This window comes from Cricetulus griseus, assembly GCF_003668045.3.
Source record: "Cricetulus griseus strain 17A/GY chromosome 1 unlocalized genomic scaffold, alternate assembly CriGri-PICRH-1.0 chr1_0, whole genome shotgun sequence".
NCBI lineage: Eukaryota > Metazoa > Chordata > Mammalia > Rodentia > Cricetidae > Cricetulus > Cricetulus griseus.
The window spans coordinates 60,134,908-60,162,174 of record NW_023276806.1 but is presented as its reverse complement, the minus strand read 5'-3'; the positions used below and the strand labels follow the sequence as shown (position 1 = coordinate 60,162,174).

At 46.7% G+C, this 27,267-nt stretch overlaps 2 long non-coding RNA genes and 8 other non-coding genes across 11 annotated transcripts; 6 read left to right on the top strand and 4 right to left on the bottom strand.

Annotated features, from left to right (window-relative positions):
• Window positions 1-615: 615 nt before the first annotated feature.
• On the bottom strand, window positions 616-686 carry Trnag-ccc. The gene has a single exon. It is a non-coding gene; the product is annotated as a tRNA-Gly (tRNA).
• Window positions 687-1,079: 393 nt separating this feature from the next.
• Window positions 1,080-1,150, bottom strand: Trnag-ccc. The gene has a single exon. It is a non-coding gene; the product is annotated as a tRNA-Gly (tRNA).
• Window positions 1,151-3,910: 2,760 nt separating this feature from the next.
• Window positions 3,911-4,074, top strand: LOC113833235. The gene has a single exon (XR_003480802.1). It is a non-coding gene; the product is annotated as a U1 spliceosomal RNA (small nuclear RNA).
• A 1,994-nt stretch (window positions 4,075-6,068) lies between these two features.
• On the bottom strand, window positions 6,069-6,140 carry Trnaq-cug. The gene has a single exon. It is a non-coding gene; the product is annotated as a tRNA-Gln (tRNA).
• Window positions 6,141-8,108: 1,968 nt separating this feature from the next.
• On the top strand, window positions 8,109-8,182 carry Trnan-guu. Its single transcript has one exon. It is a non-coding gene; the product is annotated as a tRNA-Asn (tRNA).
• A 4,996-nt stretch (window positions 8,183-13,178) lies between these two features.
• LOC118239203 lies at window positions 13,179-19,129 on the bottom strand. Its single transcript, XR_004771982.1, has 3 exons — window positions 19,017-19,129; window positions 17,761-17,966; window positions 13,179-16,424 (listed from the first exon to the last, which is right to left on the bottom strand). It is a non-coding gene; the product is annotated as an uncharacterized LOC118239203 (long non-coding RNA).
• Window positions 14,570-22,196, top strand: LOC118239202. Of its 2 annotated transcripts, none has more exons than XR_004771981.1 (3): window positions 14,570-14,707; window positions 17,782-21,607; window positions 21,813-22,196. It is a non-coding gene; the product is annotated as an uncharacterized LOC118239202 (long non-coding RNA). The 2 variants fall into 2 exon arrangements; XR_004771980.1 differs by having other exon boundaries at window positions 17,782-21,613.
• Window positions 15,051-15,122, top strand: Trnae-uuc. Its single transcript has one exon. It is a non-coding gene; the product is annotated as a tRNA-Glu (tRNA).
• Window positions 22,197-23,186: 990 nt separating the features above from the next.
• On the top strand, window positions 23,187-23,258 carry Trnae-uuc. Its single transcript has one exon. It is a non-coding gene; the product is annotated as a tRNA-Glu (tRNA).
• Window positions 23,259-24,796: 1,538 nt separating this feature from the next.
• On the top strand, window positions 24,797-24,868 carry Trnah-gug. Its single transcript has one exon. It is a non-coding gene; the product is annotated as a tRNA-His (tRNA).
• The last annotated feature ends 2,399 nt before the right edge of the window (window positions 24,869-27,267 follow it).

The following is a 27,267-nucleotide window of genomic DNA, read 5'->3' as shown; positions in this document are numbered from 1 at the left end:
TGCATTTTGAGACAGGGTCTCACTATTTAGATCTGGCTGGCCTGGAGCTCGCCATGTAAATCAGGCTGATGTCGAACTCACAGAGATCCTCTTGCCTCTGACTCCGGAATGCTGGAATTAAAGGTTTGTGCGGATTTTAACCCCAAGGCACTCCCTTCCCTGTGTCTTCCAGCCTGGCGTTACCCTGTGACTCAGATACAGTCTGAAGCAGATGAGCGGAAGCCTCTGGCGACTGCACTATTTTTTATTCCCTGATCAAAAATATGTTAGAATATCTTCAGACTGACAGTCGTCCTATCCTGTTTTTCCTTCCTAGAATATCGGTGTGAAGCAATCTCCTGCCATGAGAATAAAAACTTTAGGCTAAGGGTGTCTAGATGGAAACAGAAAGAACTTGGAAATAATTGAACAGCTGTGGTAGCGAAATCCGATATTCCATATTAGTAAGTTTATCCCTAGACTCCTTGATACATAACTGTTATTGCCACTGTTGACCAAGTTCTCTATTAACATTTCCAGCAAAATACAGCCTGAAAAAGACGCCTAGATTTCCCTCTCCTCCTACTGAAACAACACCCAACGAGCGACCGGTAGGATGGGAGAGAGAAACCAGACTGCATTGGCCGGGAATCGAACCCGGGTCTCCCGCGTGGGAGGCGAGAATTCTACCATTGAACCACCAATGCCAGAATGCCACACTATTTGGTAGTGGTGATACACAGCGTTAATTCCAGCACTCGGGAGGCAGAGGCAGGAAGATTTCTGTGAGTTCTAGGCCAGCCTGGTCTACAGAGCGAATTCTAGGACAGGATCCAAAGCTACAGAGAAACCCTGTCTGGAAAACCAAAAGAAAAAAATAAATAAAAAAGAAAGCTTTGTGACAGTACATCAAGAAAAGGCAAGAGAAGTAACACAACTCAATGAATTTCTATTGAGAAATAGCAATGTAAATCAACGTTTTCTCAAGACTTTTATTGTTTTCCAATGTCGAAGAGGAAACACAGATCCTACATGGTAGGCTGTGTGATATATCACAACGGGCAAAGAGAAGTTTAAACACCAGGAGAAAAACGACACGCTGCATTGGCCGGGAATCGAACCCGGGTCTCCCGCGTGGGAGGCGAAAATTCTACCACTGAACCACCAATGCACCCTTAATGGTGCCTATTGACAGTACAACTAAAATAAAGAACAGACTCCTTCCATCTCTTTTTCACTGAAAGACAGCAATGTAGCCCCATATCCGTAATTGTAAATACAATATCTTTTGTATTTCCCAGTGTTGAGAAAGGGAATGGCCTCCTACATGCTAGGCAGTGAAAAAGCCAAGTCCTCTTACTTACCCCTCAATCTGGGCCTTGAGTTTTGGGGCATACTGAATTCCTTCCACTTCTGCCTGCCATGACCTTGAAGTGTCAGCTCATTACAAGGGAAATGCTAATTCCAGTTCAGACTCCTGGCTCTGCAAAGCCCCCCTTGAAGTTTACCAGACCTAAGTAAGGATACCACCGAAGTCCGACTTGGTGACCCAATTTGAGTTTGTCAGTGCTACAGGAATGTGAGAAAGGGGTGCCGACTCAGGAGTTCGCACCCTTCAGAATGCCCTGTGTCCTGTGCCAGCATGGAGTGTTTCAACCAGGAGGAAACTGCTGCGGCGCAGTGCACTGTGCACCCGTCCGCAGATAGTAATGCTGCATATTTCAGAGAGAACCTTCCAGGCACTTCAAAGCCCTCCGACAACTGCAATTGCTTTCTGTAGCGTCCTACTCACCAAGCTCCAAGGAAGACTGGCCAGAGAGACCTCTTAGATTTCTATCGTGCTGCTTGTTCGGGGAGAAGAAAATCTTGATAGTTCCAGTCACCCCCCACCCCTTGCTTCCTCTCCTATCTTTACAAAGCCTGCTTTTCCTTTTAGCTGTTGATGAAAATGATCCAATGCCAGTGTTTGCTTCTCTGCTGTGAGTGGAACGGAACTGAGGATGTAGCAGCAGGGGCAGTTCTGGTTAGTGTGACTGCCCAGCAGTCCTCTTCATCCATGTCTCCACAGGTTGACAGGGCCTCAAGAAACATGCAGTTCCTACGGAAGCCCGTTTAGCTCAGTCTCACCCAAAGCACAGCTGCAAAGCAGCTGGAACAACAGAGAACCCAAACAGAAACGGCCGGCCGACCAAAGGAACACATCAGGATGACTCAAAAGATGAGTCCTTGCTGAGCCGGGGACCACATCATCAATCTCCCCTGGTTTTCCAATTTACTAAAAGCAGAATAAAGATGGTTGAATCGAATCATCGACTATTGCTTTCTCATTTTATTAGACGTTTTAATTATACATACTCTTTTATTACAAAGAGAAACAGAATGATTGTAAGAAGTCTTGAGTGTGCAGTGCCTTTTCACCTACAGTTATAGTTAGCTGCTGGGTAGTTCCAAATCAAAAGACTGTACAGGAGTGTAACCGAAGACACCCATGTTGTCTGTCCTTTGAGGAATGTAGTAATTACAGAGCATATCGCTACCCTAAGGGAAGTTTTAAGAACCTGAGCTTGAGTTGTGAAGAATTTATTTCTGGTTGCAATTAAATAAACACATGTTGCTGAGGAGTGTAGGAGCCACTCCTCCATTTGATGCATTTTTCAGGCAGCACCTTTTCACTCTTAAGAATAAGCTGCTTCTGGTGGTGGTCAGCTGGTGACATTTCCCTGAACTGTGCACTTCAGAGGAGTCCTGTCACTTCATCTCTGCCGAAAATGAAACCTGCCTCCGGACTCTCTCGTGATTTCACTTGTTTAAATAATAGAAGCATGCGTCTGCAGGTAAGTCTCTCTGATTGGTGCTCCCCACCCCCTCAACCCCTTCTAATTTGTGTTTGCACTTTTGTTAGTACAATAGACCTTTGGACAGCTTGCTTTTTGTTTTAGAGGGAAACCAAATTGCTAGTCTGTAACTCTCTATGTAAGCCAGGCTGGCCCCATTTCATGCGAGGATCTGCCTGCCTCTGGGTGCTGAAATTGAAGGTGCACACCACCCCCTTTTCCCGAGAAATTTCCTACCATGTGTGTCATACATAGTTCAAAATGGTTTCATTTCATGTTTTGTGAGTTTTCCAACTCTCTGTTAAGATCTTAATAGTGGCAACTCTATAGCAGTGGTTCTCAACCTTCCTAATGCTGTGACCCTTTAAGACAGTTCCTCATGTTGTGGTGACCCCAATCATAAAAATTTTTTGTTGCTACTCCGTAATTGTAATTTTGCTACTGTTGCGAGTCTTGATGTAATTATCTGTGTTTTCAATGGTCTTAGGCGCCCCTAGGGGTGGTTTGATCACTAAAGGGGTCGCGACCCACACGTTGAGAACCATTTCTCTTCCGCATAAGATGATGTGCTGCAAATTTTCTGCTACCTGTCTGACATAGGTGGCTATTTAAGGGTTAAGATAATTGAAGATGATTTATCTCTGGGTTTTCAACTCTCCAGCTCTAGGCAAGCTGGAAAATTCAACACACCAACGGAGGGAAGGGAGAGGCCTGACATGTCCTCTGGGTAAGGGTGAGGCGTGTTCTATGCAGATTAGTTGCCAAAAGGGGCGTGACAGTGTGACTTTGCAACCTCTCAGTTAGCGAGTCTGTTGGCGGGGGACAAATGGAAGAGGAGGAACTTCCTCCGGGAAGTCACGAATGTGGGCGTGGTCTATGCAGATGAGGGTCGCGCAGGGGCTGCCGCGTCCGCACTCGCGGCGAGAACTCGAGGGATTTCGCGCGCGGCGTGGGGGGGATCGCGGGTGGGCGGGCGTGAGCGTAGCGCAGAAGCGGGGTGCGCGTCCGCGGAGGCCCCGGAGCGCGCGCGGCGAAGTGACCGTGTGTTGAGAGCGCAGGGCCGGTGTGGCTGAGTCGGGCCTGCGGTTGTGTCAAGCATACTTACCTGGCAGGGGAGATACCATGATCAAGCAGGTGGTTTTCCCAGGGCGAGGCCCACCCATTGCACTTGGGGTGTGCTGACCCCTGCGATTTCCCCAAATGCGGGAAACTCGACTGCATAATTTGTGGTAGTGGGGGACTGCGTTCGCGCTCTCCCCTGGTAATCTTGTTACAAAATAAGACTATGTATATCGTTGTGCTACAGTGCTTTCAGGTTTCTTCTTTTTTCCTGGATCCTGATGGCTCATTTATTTTTAGCGTTTTTGCGCCGACCAATAATTTATCGTTATCGAAAAAGCAACGGTTTCTTCCCCAACCGAGCTCTCCAGAAACCTGGGTTTTAAATGTGGCTAACACGTCTGGGACCCGTTTTCGGTTACCAGACCAGGGCGGCTCCTGGTCTGCGTGTTGTCCCCGAGTGATACAGAAAAACCGAGAGAGCCCTTCCTTCTCCGAGTGCATAAATTGTGGCGCTGAGGCCGCAAATTCAGTTGCCCAAAACTATGTGGTCCGTTTTGTTCTCGAATCACACTCCCATGGCTCCTTTTTTTCTGGTCCACAGTGACCTGATACTTGGATCCTGGGGACCCTTTGACCGCAAAAGAAATTCCCCTGTAGTCTCCAGGAAATTCAGTTCTGAAAAACATTGGTACAGTAAGGCCATCTGCAAGCCATAGGAACCATAAAATGTTTCCTCTCAGCACCAACGTATGAGAAAAATGGGCACACAGGTATTACACGCCAGAAACACAACTGAAAAATTTCTTGGGGGGGGGGCAGCACTCAGGACGCAGAGACAAGCGGATCTCTGAGTTTGAGGCCAGCCTGGTCTACAGAGCGAGTTCCAGGATAGCCTCCAAAGCTACAGAGAAACCCTGTTTCAAAAACCGAAAAGAAAAATTTCTTGATTGTTCCCCAAATGTCAACCAATCAGAAACCAACCTGTAATCCTGTAACTTTTTTGTCTTTAAAACCTAGCAGTAGACAGGGAACTTCACCCCTCTGGAGGCTACTTCAGTCAGCTTGCTAGATGGGGGTGCCTCCTGCCATAGCATAAACCTTGTGCATTTGCATCAGTTGTCTGTCTCCCACGTCTCTTTGAGGATCCTTGTGACTTGGGCACAACAGTGTGTGCTCTTGTGGAGGGAGAGCCCTAGTTAATCTGGTCAGTTTCAATGACTTCCTGAAGCTACTGAGTTGGTTACTCTTGAACTTATTCCCAATATCCTGTCTTAACTTTCCCTTAGAACACCTGTTGTTTCACTTCCCCTTTAAATCCTGTCTCTTAATGAGAGTCCCGCCAATACAGGTTCTAACCTCCCCCAAAACAGCTACATAACAGCACCTCTCCCGCGAGTCTTAGTGCCTGCTTGGAGTGAGAAGAAGGTGAAGTGATTCAGGAGGAGTGATTAATTCCTAAAGGGCCATATTTAGGGCCAGCATGTTCCAAACCCATCACACCTGAGATGCAAGCCCCGGAATCCAAATGGTGATATAAGTGACTTCGAAGATTAATTTCAAATGCTTACATCTATACAAAGAAATGAGTTTATATTTGCTATACTTCTTTTTCCTCTTATGTGTCCAAATCTCACAAAAACAGCAGTCCCCTGAACACTTGATCACGTTCCCTAAAAAATGCCCTCGTCCACAAGTGCATGTTGTGGATGTTGTTTGGTATTTATCTCATCTCTGATAACTGGTTTTTTTGTTTGTTTGTTTGCTTGCTTTTTGGTTCTCTCGTTCTCCAACAAGACAATCAGGCCTGCCTGCAGAGGGAACTTGGGAGTTTGTGGGTTCCCCCTAGGCCATGCCAACGGAGGCAACAAGTAGTATACTCCACGGTCACCTCTGAACAACTCCCTGAGCCTTGGCCAAGTAAGAAGGCTTCCAAAGCAAAGGCGCTTCAGAGGACCGGCCCAGAGGACGGCTGGTCGGCAGGCACTCAGGTCTTCTTCCAGCACAACGGAAAAGCAAAACTTGCTCCCAGGCAGCAGCTATGGCCTTATTTCCTGCTACAATTCACAAGCTGGGGGGGGGAGGGGTAAGGACCTGGATGAGCTTGTGTGGGGGCAACTTCCTCCTCTCTGGCTTCCCTCATTCAAGACCCCAGGATTTCCTAGTTTAAATTAAAGCAACTTTCCGTAAATATAAAGGTCCCACCGAGACTTGAACTCGGATCGCTGGATTCAGAGTCCAGAGTGCTCACCATTACACCATGGAACCCACATACTGTTGGTCCCTCCTGGCTAATATTTCCTGGTCTGTGGAATGGACAGACAAGCCACCATCCAATCTTTCCTACTGACTGTCCTACTACTGTGTTTCATCTACACCTACGAAAATGAGACCAAGTCCCCTCAACTCAGAGCTGGGAAGGAATCCTTCCAGCCCCCATCATCTCTCAGATTGCTACTCCTTCCTGTCCTCGTGACATTTCTTCCAACAAATGGCATTAGTGTTCTTGACTTTTACCGTTTCCCCACCTCCCAGGAAGACCAAGAGCAGGATTTGGAAGTCCCTGCCTTCCTTGGCCACCTAGCAGCCACAATGGCTCTCCACCACTTCCTATACTATATAAAGCAGATCAGCAATGGAGGGGGAGTTTGGATTCCGGGAGTCTTCATATTTTTCATCATATATACACAGGTATATACATTTGTGCACCTTTGATTTTGTGTTTCTTACAACAAATGTATGTTTAAAAACAAAGTTAAATGCAAACAATTATATTAAGGGTTTACATAAAACAATTAAGCTAGTGCTAATACCAAAACTGTGAGAATATCACAAACCTAAACCATCATTGTCAAATTAATCAAAGCAAGCTTTTTAATAAATGGTGTACACCTGCTGCCTCCCTCTAATGTGGGCTTCAAGAGGTCAGCTTTGGCTGAGAGGAAGGTTTTTATAGTTCAGGAGGGTTCCAAATGGGGGATTTGGCAGGCAAAATAGGCGGGGTTACAGAAACAACCTAACAAGGTGGTCATAACAGCTCTTTGAAATAAAAGTAGGGTTACAAAATGGTCATTCTATATTTTGAAACAGATATGGTTGCCATTCCCTGGTACCGGTGGTTCAGAATCATTTGTAGTTAAGGTTACTGGTGGGGCATAGCCCAATCCTTGAGAAACAGAGGTTTAATCATGAACAGGAAGGAGCCTAGTTTGCCTTTATTGTAAGATGTCTGTAAGAGATCAGTATCAGCTCAGGACTCCCAAGACCAAGTTCTCATCACAAAGGAGATTTATTTGCCCCAGAGTAGGGGAAGAAGACTAGGGAGAGGAGATAAAGGGGGAAAGGAGGAGAGGGAAGGGGTATTTGTCCCAAGGGACAAAGGACTGCCTCTGGATAGAGAGGAGAAAGACGTGGCCCATAGGCAGACAGCAGTTTATAAACCCGTTTGGGTTGAGGTGTTTAATTAGGAATGTTAATTAGGTGAGCCAAAGGGGGCTTTCGGATGACTGGACCTCAATCCTTTGATAGCTGGACTTTGGTAGTCGGCCTCAGGAGGAAGAGGAAGTGGCCGACTAAGGGAATAGACTTTGTTTATAGCAAGACAGAGGGAATTGGGGAGAAGGGCAAGTCCTGCCAAAAGCCACATGCTCGAGCGGGCTAGTGTCCTTTCAATGGCTTTGAAGCCCCAAATGGAGGCAGGCTGGTTCGTCACTAGTCCATACTTAACCTGTGTTAAAAACACCGTATGTCAGACTAGAAAGGCCGAGTCTTATTTTATGACGTAGTTTCAATAGTCATCTAGCAATAACCACTTTTTAAAAAATTTGATTATAAACCCTGTTCTCGCCTCTCTTCCCACCCTTGGCCTTTCCTACGCTCACTTCCCAGGCCCAAGCCCGGACAGCGCCGTCACTCCAGCACACACTTGGGATGACCGAGGCTGCGAACGATCGGATCCTTAAGTGTACGCGACCCCGCCAGCGTGCAGCCGAGCCCCCGGACCCCCGAGTGGCGGCGCGATCCTAGCTTCGGAAGGCGCGGGCAGAACGTAGAGGGTTCATAAAGTCCGTGCGAGCGCAGGAAGCGGGTGCGGGGCCACCCACAACGGCTGCACCGCAGCAAGCACCGCGACCCGCTGTGGAGGACTAAACTCTTGCCCTGCGGTCACCCCAAAGTATAGCCGACAGGGTGACACGCCTCGCTCACCATCCAGTTGCCTTAGCAGCCCTTCAGGTTGTCTCTGTGGCGCAATCGGTTAGCGCGTTCGGCTGTTAACCGAAAGGTTGGTGGTTCAAGCCCACCCAGGGACGGTTAGTCTTTCTTTTGATAATACCTTCATTACCTTACTGAAGGGCTAACCAAGGACACTTAGGAAACAGAAACCACCTCAAGCCACCCCCAACCCCTTTCAGGGTCAACAATAGACTACTCTTCTCGCCGACAAGAAGGAAATTTACAGAAGTATCTTTGATTGTGCAGGAGCGTGCACTAATACTGTAGCCACCACCATTTTATCTAGTTTGTTTTTTAAACAAATTTCTCACCAGTTAGCTTGGTCTGATCCTTCTGCCTCCACTGCAGCAGTGATGAGATTAAAAGCAAGAAACATCACACTTGACTGTAACTAGTTTGAACCAGTCTTTCTGCTGGATTTCCAGATACAAGCTTTTAGGGTGGTTTCCTTTGACTCCCTGTTTGGGTTCGGACACTTGAAAGTTGAGGATTCTAGACCTAAAGGGAAATCGGCTTGCTGTCTCTGCTTTGCCCTGATCTCCATCACACCTTTATTATTAGAGGTTCCCTAAGTTTTTAAACTTTTATTAATTTGAATTTTTGTCCTTCACAGGCCGCTGCCTCCCAAGTGCTGGGATTAAAGGCGTGCACCATCCCCACCGGCCAGAAAACTGCCTTTAAGTGAGCATAACTGTTATGAAATCGAGCATACACTTGCTGACTCACACAGTGAAGAGATGGGTGTTGCCATTGTCACATAATGGTGTTTATGTCATGCTCTACTCTGAGCCCACTCTGCAAATGTGTCTTCTACAGGGGTCCGGTGTTCCCAACTGTAGCCATGTTCCTTTCTTGTTTTCTTGCCTACACAACAACCTTTCTCCCAGCTGTCTCCAATGCTGACCTAGGGTAATGTTGCCACATGGGCTTGGCTCAGGGGGAGGTACAGCAGAGGACCACACACAGTGCACAGGCACACAGATACTATACAGCGTATTTTGGGTGGAAATAAGGCACTTAGAGTCCTCCAAAAGCTAATTGTTTTCTGTGATGAACTGGTCACTCAGATCAAAGAAGACTGGCCAGTCTGGCTCTTGGATAGTTCACTGTCAAACTGCTTGTCCAAAGGGAAGACCAATTTTGATTGTTCTTGTCATTTTTGCTCCTCACCTCTCCTCTTTGCTCTTTGATCTGGCATATAAGGTGTTTGCTATAAACAAAGAGACCAATACTCCCCCTTCCCAACAGTTGGTGGGCACCCAGAAAACTCTACAGTGTTCTTGACAGAAAGTATGTGGGCTCTGTGAATGAAAATTCTCCTGTCTGAGATACTCCAGTCACTGTGCTTTTCTTGCCCTTTGAAAACATGCAGTGTCTCAGGGAATTTGTGTTCAATGAGAAAACGAGAGACCAAAAATTAAAATTAATAAAAGTTTAAAGACTTGGGTCTGCTGAACCTACACAGAGAAAAAAGGGAATTTCTGATGGTAGAAAGATTTTGACCCTCTAACTGGGAGCACATGACTAGGAGCCTGAGCCCAACTCTCAGAGAAAGAGTTAGCTCACCACCATCTGTGTCATTATTCCTTTGTCCTAGAGAAAACCAGATAACCGCTAATTTCCGGTTGTAAAAAAATCCCCTGGCCCAGGGGATAATTGGCAAACTCATGACCCCAGGCTCCTGCCCTATTATGCTCAAATGTGTCTTGCTAAAATATATTGTTTTTGCTTTACTTTGTACTTTGTAATGACCTTGAGTAATCATGGAAACTTTGTAATTTGTGGCTTTCAGCCTTATGGTCTTTTCCTTTAAAAGCTACCCTTAATTGCTGGTTGGGGTTACACTTCCTCCCGATGGAGTAAGATCCTGGCTGGCCAGCTTGAAAATAAAGAAACCTTTTCTTTTGCATCAGAGTGTCATTCCTTGTGGAGGTCCGTTTGGGTACCACAAACCTGGCATAACAAAACAAAAGAAGGGAATATTTGCAAGTGTTATATATGATGTCACAGAACCCTCTTTAAAGTACTACCCAGATCCTTGCTGGTCCTTGGCTGCCTAAAATAACAGAATATTCCATCAGCAAACCTATCAAGTGTTCTTGCTGTTCCTTCAGCCTGGGAAGGGGTCAACATCAGTGCTCAGATATGACCTTTGTAGAGATGGGCTTTCTTCCTGTTCTTCCCTGTCCTTTAGGGGAAGCCATGCTCTGAGGTAGAACCTACACCGTGGTCCATGTGGACAAGAGCAGTTATCCTGGGCTGAGCCAATCACAATGCAGGGTAGTTCCCAGAGCACTCTCCCAGGCTTCTATTTGCTGCTCTCCTGTATGGCTCTTTCTTTTAGCGGTCCAGCTTGTTAGGCGAACTCTTCTAGGTAGACCCCTCAGTGGGGTTGCTCTGAAGACCACAGCCATTCGAACCTAAGCCTGTCTTCCATGTGGTGTCAGTCCCAGTTCACCCATGCAGCTTCTGGGTATGTCTTTTCCTGAGTGTTCCTTTCTGCTCAAGGAAGACACTGCAGATTGGCATCAGGAGGTGACTTTTCTTCCAGGTATCTCTTTTTTCATTTCTCTGCCACAGGTGGACTTGTTCTAGAATTTTCTGTCTGCATCTTTCTCTAATACTTACAAAATGGGTTTTTTGTTCATCTATAAAGAATGAAAATATGTTGTTTGCTGGAAAATGGATGCACCTAGAGATAACCATAGTAAATGAATTAACTCAGGCTCTGAAAGACAAATGTGACATTTCCCCTCATATGTGTATCCTATATGTTAATATGTTTTCTCTCATATGTGGTTCCTGTATGTTTTATATATCTAAATATAAGTTCATGTATAAAGAGTGTGATGAGACCTCATAAGGTCAAAATTAACCACACAGTCAATATAATTCCTGGACATCATTGTTTCAAGGGCAAAGTACATGTTATACTGTAATAAATAAATCATGTAGGCTAGCTAAATAGGTGAAGTTATGCTAAACTGAATAGTCGTAGTAACTGAGCTTTGGTGATTGTGAAAGACCCCCATGGGGTGGGACCCTGGGGTGAACACTCAGGAATGCAGCTACCCCAGTCACCAAGCAGAGCCTAGAACCTGATGCAAACAACAAGAGGCTATATTATTCAGTAACTGGCGCCAGGACCCAGTTACTGAATAATATAGGAGCAGAGCAGAGGAGCAGAAGAGCAGAGGAGCAGAGGAGCAGAGGAGCTGGACCCCGAGCTGGGGGCTTCTTAAAGGCAAAGACTGCAAACAGATGGGGTCTGGGGTGAGCGAGGGTAACAGTTCTGATTGGCTCCTTTCAGGTGGCTGACTGCAGTCTGCAAAGAAAACATCTTAGGCTGGGGTCCTTTAGTTGAAGACCACAATTTACAGAGTTTCTATGGTTACTTAAGGTCATACAAAGTACAGAGTTAGTAACTATACATTTTAAGGGAGATACATTTGACTGAGATAAGACAGGGCATGGGGTTGCGGGGAGGGGGGGGTGTTACAGGGTCTGTCAATTATCCCCTGGGCTGTGGAATCTTTACAACCAGAGGGCACCTTTACAACCAGCAAGTAGCAAAGGAATGTTAACAGGAGTGGTGGGCAGTCACCTCTCCTTCTCTGAGAGCAGGGCTCAGGCACCAGCCATGGCATTCCCAGCCATCAGAAGCTACTCCTCTCTCTTCCCTTGAGAGCCCAAGTCTTTCCAACCTTCACCAAATTTTGATCCTTCCTTGTTAATTTTTATTGTTTTCTTTTGAGACAGGGTTATCTTTGAGACATGGAACACATTCTGTAGACCAAGCTGGCCTCCAACTCAAGAGATCCTCCTGCCTCTGCCTCCCAAGTGCTGGGATTAAAGGCATGCAGCACCATCCCCAGGCCACTGATAGTTAATTTTATCTATCAATTAAACTAGACTCTAAGATGCACTGATATTTAGGTAAGCATTTCTGGATTCATTTACCATCGGAGTCAGTAGATTGAACAAACCACACTGTGCTCCCCACAGTAGATGAACCTCAGCAAACTCTTGAAGCCTGAATAAAATAAAGATCAAGAAAGAAGTTCTCTCTGCTTGACTATCCTTGAGCTGGGAAATCAATCTTTTCACTGTGGACTTGAACTGGGATGGGAATGATTCCATCAGTTCTCCTGTATCTCCACCTAGCCTACTGCAGATTTTGAACTCAGTCTGTGTGCTGTGACAATTCCTCACAGTGAGTCTGAATCTGTGTGTGTACATATGTGAGCATGTGTGTGCATTGTGTGTGTGTGTGACATGGGAATGAGAGCACATACATGCCAAGGTGACAGTGCGGAGGTCAAAGAACAACTTGTTGAGTCAGATCTCTCTTGCTTCTGTTGCGAGCTGGCCTGTTGTGGAATATTTAACCATGTAAAGATTTGTTACATTTGTTTATGCTGTGGATATCACTTTAACTGTGTAAAGGTGTGTTACCTTTGTTTAATTGCTTAAGGATGTGTTGCATTTGTTTCACCTAGCCTGCCTGAGGCACCTGATTGGTCTAATAAAAAGCCTGAATGTCCAACAGCTAGGGGGGAGAGGATAAGTGGGACTGGCAGGCAGAAAGAATTAGTAGGAGGCGAAATCAAGGCTCAAGGCTGAGAAAGAGAAGGATGTGCTTGGGGTAGAAGTCAGGCCCCAGTCAAACAGACACAGGAGCAGTGACAAGAGACAGAGATTACCCATCTTTCCCAAGAACCAGCTTTGTTGAGTTAAAAATTGTTTTGTTTTTCAGTTTTCACAGGTATTGGTTTCAGGTCTTTTGTCTCCATGCCTTTCTTTCCGATCTTGTACTCAGGGACATAGCCTGTTGGTCTCTCATTCTGACCTTTAAAACCTGACAAATGCCCCTAAGTCATTGCTCTCCCACAGGACTGCTGACAAACCAGCCTGCCCCCAACTTGGGGTTAAAAGCCGGTTTATAATAAAGACAAACTAGGTTCTTTGCTGTTTATGACTAAATCTCTGTTTTTCAAGGATTAAGCTGTGACCACTTGTAACCTTAATTACAAATAGTTCTGCACTGCCGCCTCCAGGAAAAGACATCGGGCCTTTGTTTCAGGACGTTTTTTTATGACCAACTTGTTTGCTTATATTCTGCTTCTGACACACACACACACTTGCTTCAATTGGCTATTTAGGTTGGTGGACTTTCTCCAAGTGCTGTAGGATTTACACTGTCAAATCACCAAGGTGTAGTTGGATACTATTCATTAGGTAGTGAAACAAACAAACAAACAAACAAGAAACAGGCCAGAAATGGTGGGAATCTCTGTCTGCCAAGTGCTAGAGCTATTCAAGGAGCGGATGACAGGGAGAGAATGGCGTCTTAGGTTCTCGCTGCTGGACGCGCTCATCCTCGGAAAAACTCCAGGACAACGGCGTCTGCAGTTTGCACCGTGTCCTACTCCGCGCGAAGGAACCCCGGCAGCCTCCCGGGGTCCACAGTCATAGGCCGCCCCCGTTCCGCTTGGTTTGGACCTCGAGACCCGACGATTCCTCCGGCGATGGGAGCCCGAGAGTCAGCGGGGATGTGTGGTGCAAGCATGTGGCCGCTTCGTTATGGAACGGGAAACATTCGTGACATTCGGGACCTCAGGCCAGAGCGGGAGTCCCTCGATACGGTATCGCAAGGAGGAGGACGCGCGGTCCCTCCGCGAGGGGTTCCTTCGGTGCCCGCCCGGGGTCCGTCAGGGCCGCAGTCTTCCTGCTCGGGAAAAACTGGCAGGCTTCTGGCTCACGCTTCCACTGGCGAACACTTTGCTGCTATAGAACTCGGACACGCAGTGGCTGGAGATTTGCGAGCAGCCAGAGTTGCACTCACTGGATACAACACAAGACTTTCCTAGTGACAAATCCACCAGGGACTTCGTCAGCTTGTTCTCTAAGCCCTTAGCAGTATTCCGTATGTTCCAAGCTCTCTGGACAGGACCTTGTTAGCTATCCCACCAGTTACAGTCGCTCAAAAAAAACGGCTTTCTGGGCGGAGGTGGAGCACGCTTTAGTCACTACACTCGGGAAGCAGAGGAATTCGGAGCTCCTTGAGCTGGAGGACCAACCTGGTCTACAAGGCGCGTCCCAGACCAGTGAGGGCTACACAGTGAGACCTGTCTCAACAACAGAACAGGACGATTATTTTCTAAAAGAGACAAACATGGAAGAGGCAGGAAGAGAGGGAGTGGAAAGGGAATGTGGAGGTTAAGGAGCACTACAGAGGTCCTGCTCCCCGCTGGGATCCATCAGGCTTCCTGCTGTGAGTGAGCTGGAGACCAAGACACTGCAGCCCGCGCCCTTCTCCTCTGCGTTAGATCCAGAATCCCACCTCCTTCACCTCCACCTAAATCCCTCCCGGCTGACCCGCGTCCAGGGTCTGAAAACCAAGAGACTCCTGAGGTCCATTCGCCTTGATCTCACCCTGAGCACAGCCGCGGACGCCTTGATCTCACCCTGAGCACAGCCGCGGACGCCTTGATCTCACCCTGAGCACAGCCGCGGACGCCTTGATCTCACCCTGAGCACAGCCGCGGACGCCTTGATCTCACCCTGAGCACAGCCGCGGAGCAGGCTGACTGGAGCCCACGGTGAGAGGAGCGATCCTAATCCGTCCCTGGAGGTCTTCGGATCGTGCGCGCTGTAGTGCTGGAGGTGACGGGGTGGGGGTGGGTGCTCCCTGTCAAACCGACAGTTTACCCACGAGGAATCCGAAACTCGGAGGGAGAGATGTGTCATCCTGGCGCACTTGGTGCGAAGGAGTGCATACGGAATGGATTCCGTATGCGCTCCGCTGTCTGCTGGTTTCACCCGGGCAGTGGATGGGAGAGATGACGATGGTGGGCTCAATGCCTGACCTGTCGGCTTTAGAAAGCGAGTCAAGTGTCCTCTGTGGAGTTTGCTTCAAGTGGTCAATTGGGGTATTCATAAGTCTCCCTGGTGGTCTAGTGGCTAGGATTCGGCGCTTTCACCGCCGCGGCCCGGGTTCGATTCCCGGTCAGGGAAAGTCCTTTTATAGCAGCCTCTGGTCTTCCTTTGGCCGACTTTTAAATAGTCCTGTGAGGCACAAGAGCCCTCTCTCCTTGACTCACAAGACCCCAGAGACAGGGCTTCCAACAGGCAAGTTCTTCTGGGCTCTCCCAGAGTGTTTGTTGGGTTTGAGATAAAGGAGTTGAGAGAGGGGAAATGGGTGGCATTAGATCCAATGTTCTTTTTCAAACAAAGAAGGAAAACAAAACCTCAGAAACATACAGTGACTATTCTTCCCAGAAACTCCCAATTTAGCACCTTTCCACCTTGGAATCTATTCCATTTTACCTATTTACCCATCATTGGAGAGTAATTCCCACACGTCAAGATCTCTTGGTTGAGCTTTAGTGGCCCCTTTCCCTTTAAGGCCAGGGGATGGCTTTATCCTCCTAGAGAAGCCCCTCTTGTTTCTCAGAACTCAATACCCACTTGGTCCAGACCTCAGATCGACGTCATTGGGGTTTTCCTGGACAGTCCAGGCCAGGCATGTCCAGTGTAGCTCTGAATGTTCTAATTTTGCCATCCTAATGGCATTAGCCGCCCTCCCTACTCACCCTGGTTGCTCTGGTTGTGTCTTGTGTAAACTGGCTACCCTGGAACTCGCCATGTAGCTGAGGGTTGCCTTCATTCAAGTCCTCCTCCACCTTAGAAGTGCTGACAGATGCATGCCTTCATACCTAGCTCTCCTGTGGGGCCTTGGGTCAGTATGTGCCCTGCCATACCCCAAGAAAAGAGAGCAAGCCCTCAGGGAAGCAGCTTTGCCTTTTGCTCCTTCCTGCCTCTGTGTGTCCCGTGGTAGTGTGACAGAGTTAAGGGGAGTGGACAAAGCCAGCATGGTGGTGCACACCTTTACTCCCAGCACTTGGGAGTCAGAGACAGGCAGAACTATGTGAGTTTGAGGCCAGACTGCTTTACAGAGTGAATACCAGGACAGCCAGGGCTATGTAGAGAGACCCTGTGTCACACAAACAAACAAACAAGAAACATCTTCCATTGTTGGCAGAGTAACAGAAAGTGGAAAATGAATAAAAAAGAAGAGGAATGAAGTTTCTAGAATTTTGTGATTAGGGGCCGCCCTTGAGCTGGTCTCACCTCCTGTTTGTGTCCAGGCAGGCAGATGTGTGGCAGATCTTTTCAAGTTCCTCTCCTGGTTGTAGACTTAACACTGCTTCTGTTCCCAGGTCCCAGTGGAGCCCAAGGTTGTTGTCACTGGTGAGCCTTTCCCCTTTGCATGTCTTTTCCTGCCCAGTCTCTAACTTTGGGGAATCTCAGTGTCATCTGTAAGAAAAGAAAGGGGAGCTGGAGAGATGGCTCAGCAGTTAAGAGCAAGAACTGCTCTTGCAGAGGACCTGAGCTCAGTCCGCAGCATCCATAGAGGCAGCTGTGAGCTATAACTCCAAGCCAGGTGCATCCCGGGCATCTAAGATGCCTCAGCTACTCTTAATAAGAAAACAATAAGGCAAGTTGATAGTAAAGATATATTTTAACTTTTCTAAACACTTAAAAATAGTTTTTAATACTTGATGGTGTGAATCTGTGTTCTAGTTTCAATTAAATGACCCCTTGGCTGCATCATACCATTGCCATCACGCTGGCCTAGGCTCTATCCCATTGTGATTTCTAGGTTTCCTAATTTTGTAGAAGTTGCTGGTGGCATCTTAGCTCACAGAAGTCCTGCCTTTATTTCAGATTCAAAGTCCTAATTACGCTGAACTTGCTAAATTTACTGTACCAATTTTACCTGTCAAAGGAACAAAGGAGCTGGGTATTTATGTCTGTGGTAGAACATATGTTTGGTGTGTGTAAGGTCTTAGGCTGAACACTCAACATCCCTGCTCCCCTGAAAAAGCAAAACAAATAGGTGACTGTTTTCATTTTGTTGATGCCAAAACACAAGTCTACGGCAGTAAGAGGCACTTTAATCTGATCATGGCCTCAAGTGTGTGTGCCCCCCCACCCCCCGCACAGATTTCAGTTATCCCAGACTCTGTGTCCCAGTGTAGTAACAGTTTTATGAAGTATTTATAGTAACAGAATGAAGAAAGTCATAAATCAAGGTTCTTCTAAAACATCAGGTAGGTAGGTTACAGCAAAGTCCAAAGTGTCTGCTGTAGGCTCCAGATTCTAACTGATGATATCCTTGGCCCCAAGGCCTGGTGAAAGATAGGAATCTGTTTATACATTCCCAAATGATTTTACCTGTCAGTCACAAGGATATTAGGCCATACACAGTGTCAGGCAACTGATGCTTTCTAAGGGAGAGGCTAAAGATAGCCCAGAGTAATCTGACTTGGGACAGGTCTGTATAATCAAAATTCTGGTCAGTCAATCTTATAGACCCTTTAACATGGGTACAGCTTTTTCTTGGCAGGGGGAGACTTCAATTCATACTTCAATGAAGTTTATGAAATATCATTTTGAATCAAGTAAGTTAAATATACTTTTCATTTAAAATCAAATCACTTAAACCAAGATTAGCTTATAATTCTAGAAAGCATAGTGTTTCCATCAATTTACCAGCAATTTCTGCATAAATATTTCTCAGAATCATCTAATATATGATTCCAGTACACATTTGTTAACTACATGGCAGCCCAACTTACACATTTAATACCTCTTTTATCTTCTTTCATAGATACTAAGTCCCAATGCAATATATAATCTTTTGTCATCCTCAGAAGTTGGAAAGCTGAAGCAATGTCTGTCCCAGGAATGAAGATTGTGTGGCAGATTCCTAAGGCCTTCTGGTCTCTCAGTATGCTTACTTATTTAAAAGGACAATTCTCTGCTTTTGAATATGTCTTGTAGGTTTTTCTGTGCCTGTGAAGGAACAAAAGTTGCTATCTTTAGTTCAAATCTGGAAGTCATATGGATTCCTAGTGCAAACGAAGTATGGAACATACTTGGAAAAGTTGAAATAACAGAAGATAAGGCCGGCTAGGTGCCAGAAAAATCAGGCCAAGAGGACACAAAACTGAGTTTCTGTCTTGTCTACTTGCAAATAAACTTGACTTGAGTCATCATTATTATTGCAACAGGGTCTTATAATGTAGCTCAGGCTGATTCCAACTGGAGAGCTGCCCAACTGAAATGCCTGACCTGGGATTCCAGAACACATAGCCACATCTCTCAGCCAAATACACTGACTCTGAACAGCTTGCCAAATCCTATCACTTCCATGGTAACAGCTGCAGTTTTCAGTGGAGAGGAAGGACCCAGTCCTAAAGCATTTCCAGAATTCATCCTGCCAAGAGCTGCCTTATGTCCACGCTTTATATAGGATTGGTTCCTGTTGTCAAAGACAAACAACCTAAATTCTTTTTGTTTGTTCATTTTGGTTTTTGTGATAGAGTTTTACTATGTAGCCCTGACTAATCTTATAAACCAGGCTGATCTCGAAAGCTCTGCCTTCCTGTCTTCTGAGTGCTGGGATAAAAGGCAGGAGCTCAGCCCCAATCTAAATGTTTAACAATCCACTGGTGTAATCTTTTCCATTCGAAGCCTAGGGCACAAGAGCACACTGGAGCCTGCCTAAAAGTGTGTTGCCTCAGTGGCAACTATTATCTGCTCTAAATAAACTCCTTTACTACTTAAAGAATTTGTGCCTCTTTCTCTCACAAAGATCTACTCATACAAAGAATCATGACCACATTCAGCACATTAGAAGATGCAAGATGATGCTCAGATGTTTATCAACTGAGTTATTATACTTCTGGCATTATGTGACACACACACTTCTATTAACATCTAGTGGCCCTGAGAAGTTCCACAGCAGGACACCAATAGCTACGGCTGGCACAACCAGGGGGAGAGAGACTCTGTCTTCAGCCAAGTGAATTAAATTAAATTAAATCATAATTTAATCCTTACTGTTGCCACCACATGCTTCTGGAAAATGGATAATCAGTCCTACATCCATCTGGTTCCAGTTTCCTGAAATGGCGTGGACCACACGGTGACCATTGCATTGCTGCTCGACAAAGTTCCAGCATTTCCACATTGCAGAGCACGCTTCTCCAGCACCTTTTAAGCCTTCATTTTCATTGATGCTCAATATTAATGCCTTTCAATTTGGTCAGTTTTGTGTGGGTTCAGTCAGGTGTCTGCCTCCCTGAGATCTGAAGACACAGTGGAAGCTTGCACCCTGGGAGAATGAAGTGTTTGTTCCTTGATGACATGAGGAAGCTCTGCCCCACGACTCCTGAAGTCTTCTAGACTCGAGCCTAGACATATATTCATTTGTCATATTTTTTAAAGCCGGATCTCATTGAAGGCAGCCAAGGCAGGAAGTGAAGCAGGGGCTGTGGAAGACCACTGCTTACTCTTGGTGCCCAGGACTTGCTCGGCCTGCCTGCTTTTCATTCTTTTCACTTCTTTGAGACAGGGTCTCACTGTGTAGACCCAGCTGTCCTGGAACCCACAACCTCACAGCTCACAGACTCACCTTCCTCTGCCTTCAGAGTGCTAGCATGAAAGGTAAGTTGGCACCAAGTCCATCTGAGGCATTCCCTTGATTGAGGTCCCTCCTCTTAGATAACTCTAGCTTGTGCCAAGTTGACAAAAAAAAAAAACCAACTAACCAGGACAGGCCAATAGGATGACCATGCTCTTGTAATTGGTGGCCACAACAAAACATAGCCAGTTGTCTATCGATATTGAATTGATATTCTTGTTGGGAGCCCTGTGGCCTAGTTTCGGACCAGTATATGAGTGCTTGTTCCAGATGCGACAAAGCCCACAGGGACAGTCTCACTCGGCAAGAACCAGTGGACATCCAGACAGTGCAGAGTACTGCTGGGACCGAAAGGCCTGCACCATCTCTTCTCTCTCATAATAATGATGATTCTCTTGGTGTTTTTTTGTGTCACTTTGTCAGTCACACATGGGACAGATGTGATCATTCCTGGAGATCCCATTTTTTTTTTCTCTAATATTTTCCCCTAAAATAGTTTGGGAGCTGATGCTTCCTGGGTTTCTTGTCTGGGGATGGCAGCTGTCTCTCCAGACCCCAGCAGCTGTCCTGATTCAGTGCTGACAGGATGAGAGGCAAATCACCCCTATTTCTGTAAATATGCTTTAAATTTTGAACAATATTGTTGTTCTTGAGATTGTGAGCTTATGTTTGTCACCTTTCAGTTTTGTAAAGACGGGATGTATCTGGATTGATATTTGGCCAAGCTAGCAAAATGTCAAGTGTTGGTTTTGGTTTAGAGATGTTTTTAGGGTTGGAAAGATGGCTCGGTGGTTAAGAGCATTGAGGGCTCTTACAGAGGTCTTGAGTTCAACTCCCAGAAACAACCTGGAGACTCACAACCATCCAAAATGAAAACTGGCGCCCTCCTTTGGCCTGCAGGGATACTTGCAGACAAAATACAATATATAATAAACAAGCATGTTTTGATGTAAAAGTTGGGAAAAAACATATTTGACATTTTTGCTGAAGGTTCACACTGGAGGGTGAGAAAAACATGTTTGTTAGTATGGGAAAACATGCTTGTTTTTGAAGTATAAATAAAGATGGCAGGGGCGATTTGGGCCCATCACTTGTGTGAAACTCACTGATGGTCAGACAATTCATTTCTTTGCTTGGAGACCCCTTCCCCTTCTCAAGACCCAAACAGGGCTGTGGCAGGACTCTGGCACATTCACATACTGGGAAAATGCTCATCAAAGCAGCAGCCCAACAGCCACTCACCCCTGAAACAAATCATGTATATAAGAAAGGTGTTGCCTTGAAAACACAAACCCTCTGACAAAAAGCTATGGCGCTCATTTATGTGGATTCTAAGAGTAAGAAAAGTTCATCCCAGGCAGAGAAATCAAAATGGTTATTGTATAACCCGGCTTGGGGTTGGGATGACAAGAAAGGACTTCTGGCCTGTTGAAAATAAATAATCTGAACTAGGAGATGATGGTTCGTTTCGTCAGAATTCATCAGGCTACACTCTGGTTACCCGTGCTCTTCAATCGGTATGAATTAATACTCAAATCACTCACTGTGAAGGGAAATGTCTTGGTTTTTATTTTTAGTATATTGTTAAGATTATTTAAAATACCTCATGGAGTAAGAACTCAGATCTCATTTCAAACTTGGCCTAGAAGTCGATATGGCTCGAGATATCTGAGATAACAAAACAGAAACAAAACCAAAAAACGAATCTGGCCACACCATGGCATTAGAGCACTTGGCAGCGAGATTGATTACACCAATACCAAGTTCTCCTGTTTGAGTGTGCACCAGACAGTTTCCATACTTTCTTCTGCTTCAGTAGTCCTGAGTGATGCTCGCGCTGTAGTCGCTGGTAATTGAAGCAGTGACTTGGGGATTGGAAAGTGAAAGAAAACCACAGTTGCTCCGTAGAAAGCCCATTCCCAGGTCTCGGATTCGAACAGCAGTCACAGAGTCACAGGCAAATTGCTAAGAGCTACGAAGTAACTTGAGGATCCCGGCATATTCGTGTGTGAGTGTAAGGATCGTCGACTTAGTTAAAAATTCAGACAGGTGAAGGGTTCCGTAGCTCCTTCCCCTGCTGGCTCTTCTGCCCTCCTGCGTCCACAGAAACCCATTCGCGAAGCCTCGCCAGGCACGGTCTCCTCAGGTCTGGGGTTCGGGCTCCACCAGCCTCTGCCGAGTTCTATCCTCGCTTTGCGTTCCCTCTCTTCCAGGTTCCCACTCGCTCCTCCTCCCTGAGCGCCAGTACCGCACCCGGACCCCTCAGCTTTTCCAGCGATCGCAGACCAGGCAGAGAGCGGCTCCAAGGCTCCAGTCCACAGCCCCACCCCAGCCCCAAACCAGGCCTTCACGCGTGAGTACCCTGGATCTGCGAAGGCCTAGACCCGAAAACTCCCGCGGTTTCCTTCGCCGAGTCCTGTTGGGGGTCCCGGTCGCGCCGCTGTCGTCGTGGAGCCCCTGGCAGCTCGGTGAGTCCCCTGTGGTGTCTCAACGCTTAGGAGGAAGCGAGGGGCGCATCACGTCTGCGAGACTAGTTATCATTGGATCCTTAGTTACAGTTTCTTCCTAAATAGAGTTATTCCTGGCTGACATCCGGAGTTTGTGTTGAATCGCTGAGCAGTTTTTTCGTTTTTGTTTTGGTTTATTTGTTTTGGTTTTGGTTTTGGTCTCCCTGTAACCCTGGCTGGCTTAGAACTCACCATGCTGACCAGGTTAACTGAGAACCAGACAGCCTCCTCTTGGGCTTCTCCGCTGGCATCAAAGCTTTGGGTGCGCCACCACGCCCCACCACTTCCTCATCATTCTCTTAAAAACAATTCTATGGAAGAGAACACAGAATGGAGACAGAAGAGGCAAAAGAAATGGAAATAGAAAGGAAAAGCGAAGGAACGCAACCGGGGGTGCGGTGACAAGACCCTGTCTTTAAAAAGAAAGAAAACAAAAATCTTAAAGGAAGAGTCCGGGAAACGCGGTCACAAACGTAGAGGCGGTTTCCACCTGCAGCTTCCCACTATCCCGGAAATCTACATGGCTTCCCGCTATGAGTGAGCTGGAGACCAAGACGCAGCAGCCCGCGCCCTTCTCCTCTGCGTTAGATCCAGAATCCCACCTCCTTCACCTCCACCTAAATCCCTCCCGGCTGACCCGCGTCCAGGGTCTGAAAACCAAGAGAGTCTTCCTCCTGAGGTCCATTCGCCTTGATCTCACCCTGAGCACAGCCGCGGAGCAGGCTGACTGGAGCCCACGGTGAGAGGAGCGATCCCAATCCGTCCCTGGAGGTCTTCGGATCGTGCGCGCTGTAGTGCTGGAGGTGACGGGGTGGGGGTGGGTGCTCCCTGTCAAACCGACAGTTTACCCACGAGGAACCCGAAACTCGGAGGGAGAGATGTGTCATCCTGGCGCACTTGGTGCGAAGGCCGGAGCGGAATGGATTCCGTATGCGCTCCGCTGTCTGCTGGTTTCACCCGGGCAGTGGATGGGAGAGATGACGATGGTGGGCTCCATGCCTGGCCTGTCGGCTTTGGAAAGCGAGTCAAGTGTCCTCTGTGGAGTTTGCTTCAAGTGGTCGATCGAGGGACTCATATGTCTCCCTGGTGGTCTAGTGGCTAGGATTCGGCGCTTTCACCGCCGCGGCCCGGGTTCGATTCCCGGTCAGGCAAAGTCCTTTTAGCAGCCTCTCTCCTCCCCCTGGTCTTCCTTTGGCCGACTTTTAAATAGTCCTGTGAGGCACAAGAGCCCTCTCCTTGACTCACAAGACCCCAGAGACAGGGCTTCCAACAGGCAAGTTCTTCTGGGCTCTCCCAGAGAGTGGTCTTTGTTGAGTTTGAGATAAAGGAGTTGAGAGAGGGGAAATGGGTGACATTAGTTCCAATGTTCCTTTTCAAACAAAGAAGGAAAACAAAACCTCAGAAACATACAGTGACTTTATTCTTCCCAGAAACTCCCAATTTAGCACCTTTCCACCTTGGAATCTATTCCATTTTACCTATTTACCCATCATTGGAGAGTAATTCCCACACGCCAAGATCTCTTGGTTGAGCTTTAGTGGCCCCTTTCCTTTAAGGCCAGGGGATGGCTTTATCCTCCTAGAGAAGCCCCTCTTGTCCCTCAGAACTCTACACTCACACTCTTAGAGAAGCTTCAGGTAGAAGTCACTTGGGTTTTCCTGTACAGTCCAGACCCTGCTTTTCCAGTGAAGCTCAAAATAGCTAAAAAGTCAGGGTTTCTATTGCTCTGATGAAACACCATGACCAAAGCAACTTGAGGAGGGAAAGGCTTTATTCGGCTTACACTTCCACGTCATAGTCTGTCCTTGAAGGAAGTCAGGGCTCAAACTGGGCAGGAACCTGGAGGCAGGATCTGATGCAGAGGCCACGGAGGGGTGCTGCACACTGGCTTGCTCCCCTGGCTTGATCAGCGTGTTTTCTTATAGAATCCAGGACCGGCAGCCCAGAGATGGCACCACCCACAAAGGACTGGACCCTCCTCCATCAATCACTAATTAAGAAAATGCCATACAGGTTTGTCTACAACCCAATCTTATGGAAGCATTTTCTTAATTGAAGTTTCCTCCTCTCAGATGACTATAGCTTGTGTCATTGACATAAAATTACCTAGCACAGAGGCTCTGAAGATGATTATAATTAGTTTGCCATCCTAATGGCATCAGCTGCTCTCACACCCTGGTCTTTTTGGTGGCCTTTTGATTTAGTGGCTACTGCTTCTGCCTCCTCCTCTTCCTCCTCCCTTTCTCTTTCTCGACAGTATCCCAGACTCCCTGGCACTCAATATGTACCTGGGGATGACTTTCAACCCCTAATCCTATTGCCTCTTACCTTCCAAGTGCTGGGGTTACAGGTGTGTGTTACTACACCCGACTCTGCACTGGAGTATTGGGTCAATCTTAACTCTACATTAATGTCACAGTTCGCAACTGCCCTCACCACCCAACTGAATCACAGACGCGTGCACTCGGTGCCGCTGCTAACGCAACGGGGAGAAATCACTACTGCAGAACTGGTGGTTCCGAAACCCCGGAATCTAGCAGAGACCAGTTCCCGCTCGGTGCTTACCTATGCCCAGCGTGGCGGGCAGCTTGCCTACGCGGGTCGGGAGAGCAGGGCAGGACCAGGCGATTTGGAACTGAGGCTGAGCCAACAGCACCAGCACAACAAAGTTGTCGCTGGGCTCGTGGCTCGCCGTGATCGTATAGTGGTTAGTACTCTGCGTTGTGGCCGCAGCAACCTCGGTTCGAATCCGAGTCACGGCACTATCGTCCTTCTGCCCGGCGATGTTTTGCCAAAAGCTCATCCACCATCAGTGGGGCATGGGGAGCTCAAAATCCCCAGCTAGCTAGTAATCTCCTCGGGACTCTGGGATTGTTGCGCTTGAGCAGCTCACAGCAGTTGATTCCATCATCGCCCTGGGATTTTCCCAATTAAACGGAATTTCCGCATCTTAGTAAACTTCTTACTTTGAGTTGTCTGTGTTGTACTTACCCCAGGTTTTATGCTAACAGAAAAGGACTGAACCACATTTCGGTTGGAGTTCAATATATACTGCCTTGATTTTGACAAACATTATTCACACCCAGGTCAAGTTACTATGAATTACTTTCCCACAGCAAGACCAGATTAGTGACCACTGACCTATACATGACCTCCTTTCTTTTCTCCCTCCCTCCTCTTTCCAGGTTCTTACTATTTAGCCCTGGCTGACCTGGAAGCTATTCAAACACAAACTCAGAGATCCACCTGCGGCTGCTTCACAAGTAGTTGGACATAAGACCTATGCCACTATATATAATCTAAGTATTATTTGATAATAAAATGGATACATGTACCGTACTTCTTGCTTTTAAAAAAAATGCCACGTGAACCAGGTGGTGGTGGTGCATGCACTCGGGAGGCACAGGCAGGCAGATCTCTGAGTTCAAGGCCAAGGCCAGCCTGGTACAGAGCAAGTGCCAAGACAGGCTCCAAAGCTACAAAGAAACTCTGTCTCAAAGAAAAAAAAAAAAAAGCCACTTTTGAAATCTGTGTTGTTGTACTTATCACTCCATCATTTGGTATACTTTCAACGTTGTGGGGTGTGTGTGTGTGTGTGTGTGTGTGTGTGTGTGTGTGTTGTACTTACAGCACACTGCATTCACCCAAAGGGAATACTAAGTACCTTCTTCACTTTTGAGTGCCACCTCTGATTTGGGTCTTGATAAGTGTTACTACGCTGCTTGAATGAACACCAGGTGAAGGAGTATGCCTGCTGTGTGACGTGGGGAGAGGCATGCAAAAACGCATTCTGTGTTGTCTCCCACTCGAGTGGAATACAGAACACTCACCTACAGATAAACAGTCCCTCACATCTAGGGCTAGACTTGACTCTTGTTAGTTTAAGGCAAAATTTCACACTGTAGTCCAAGCTACCTTCAAATAATTATGGCCCAGCAAATAACTTGAACCTGTTGCTGTCTGCTTGCCTCACTCACTAAAAGTGGTGTTGAGATTACAGCATGAGCCACCTCATTCAACTGAGTGATGAACACCTTTCACAGGTAGCTTTCCTTGTCAGACTCAGTGTGGTCTTTTTTTTTTTTTTTCTGCCTATATGAGTACATTGCATAGCACATCTGGCCATCTCCAGTGCACACTAGAGGGTTGTGCAGACCTTTGGTGCCTATCCCCCATCCCATCCACCAATTACTAACAAAACCTATGGCGCTGTCTTCTGTTTGAGTAATGTCGCCCTCTTCTGTCTGGTGCTGGAGTGTGAGTTTTCCTCAGTGAGCTCAAGACCTAGGAGATGCAGTGTACATAGACTTCTGCTCTTGATGAAGGGCAACAGATGCTACTTTAAACATATATTCTGTTTTGGGTTTTTTGTTTGTTTGTTTTTTAGAGACAGTGTTTCTCTGTGTAGTCCTGGCTGTCCTGTTGACTATGCTGAACTTGGACTCAGAGATCTGCCTGACTCTGTCTCCAGAGTGCTGGGATTAAAGGCGTGCACCATCACCTCTTGATTAAATACATATTCTTCCTAAAATTATCTTTATTTTTATGTGTCTGTGTGTTGGCGTATGCATATGCGTGGAGGATTTGTAGAGGCTCACACCCATCGAACTAGAGTTAAAGGTGGTTTTGAGTTTGAGTTTATGGGTCCCAGATACCAAACTCAGGTCATCTGAAAGAGCAGCAAGCATTCTTAACTTTTGAGTCATCTCTCTGCCCTAAGGAAATATATTCTTTTTGCTTTTGTTTGTTTTTGTTTTGTTTTGAGACAGGGTTTCTCTGTGTATCCCTGGCTGTCCTGGAACTCACTATGTAGACCAGGCTGGCCTTGAACTCAGAGGTCTCTGCCTCCTAAGTACTGGAATCAAAGGTATGTACCACCACCACCCTGCCAGAATACATATTCTTAAGGAGTCTTTTTTGTGGCCAAATGCTTTCATTTCTTCTGAGTCCCTAGAACCACAATGGGATTGGAGTAAATTTGATTGATTTTATTAGAAGCAGCCAGATTCCTTTAGAATGTTTTTTCATTACCAGTGAAAGTGGTAGTTGCTCTATATTCTTTTGCTTGTTCATGCGTTAAGACGGGGTCTCATGTACACCAGGCTGGCCTCTGTCATAGAACTCAATATGTAGTCTAGGCTCAAACTTAATCTAGAGTTAA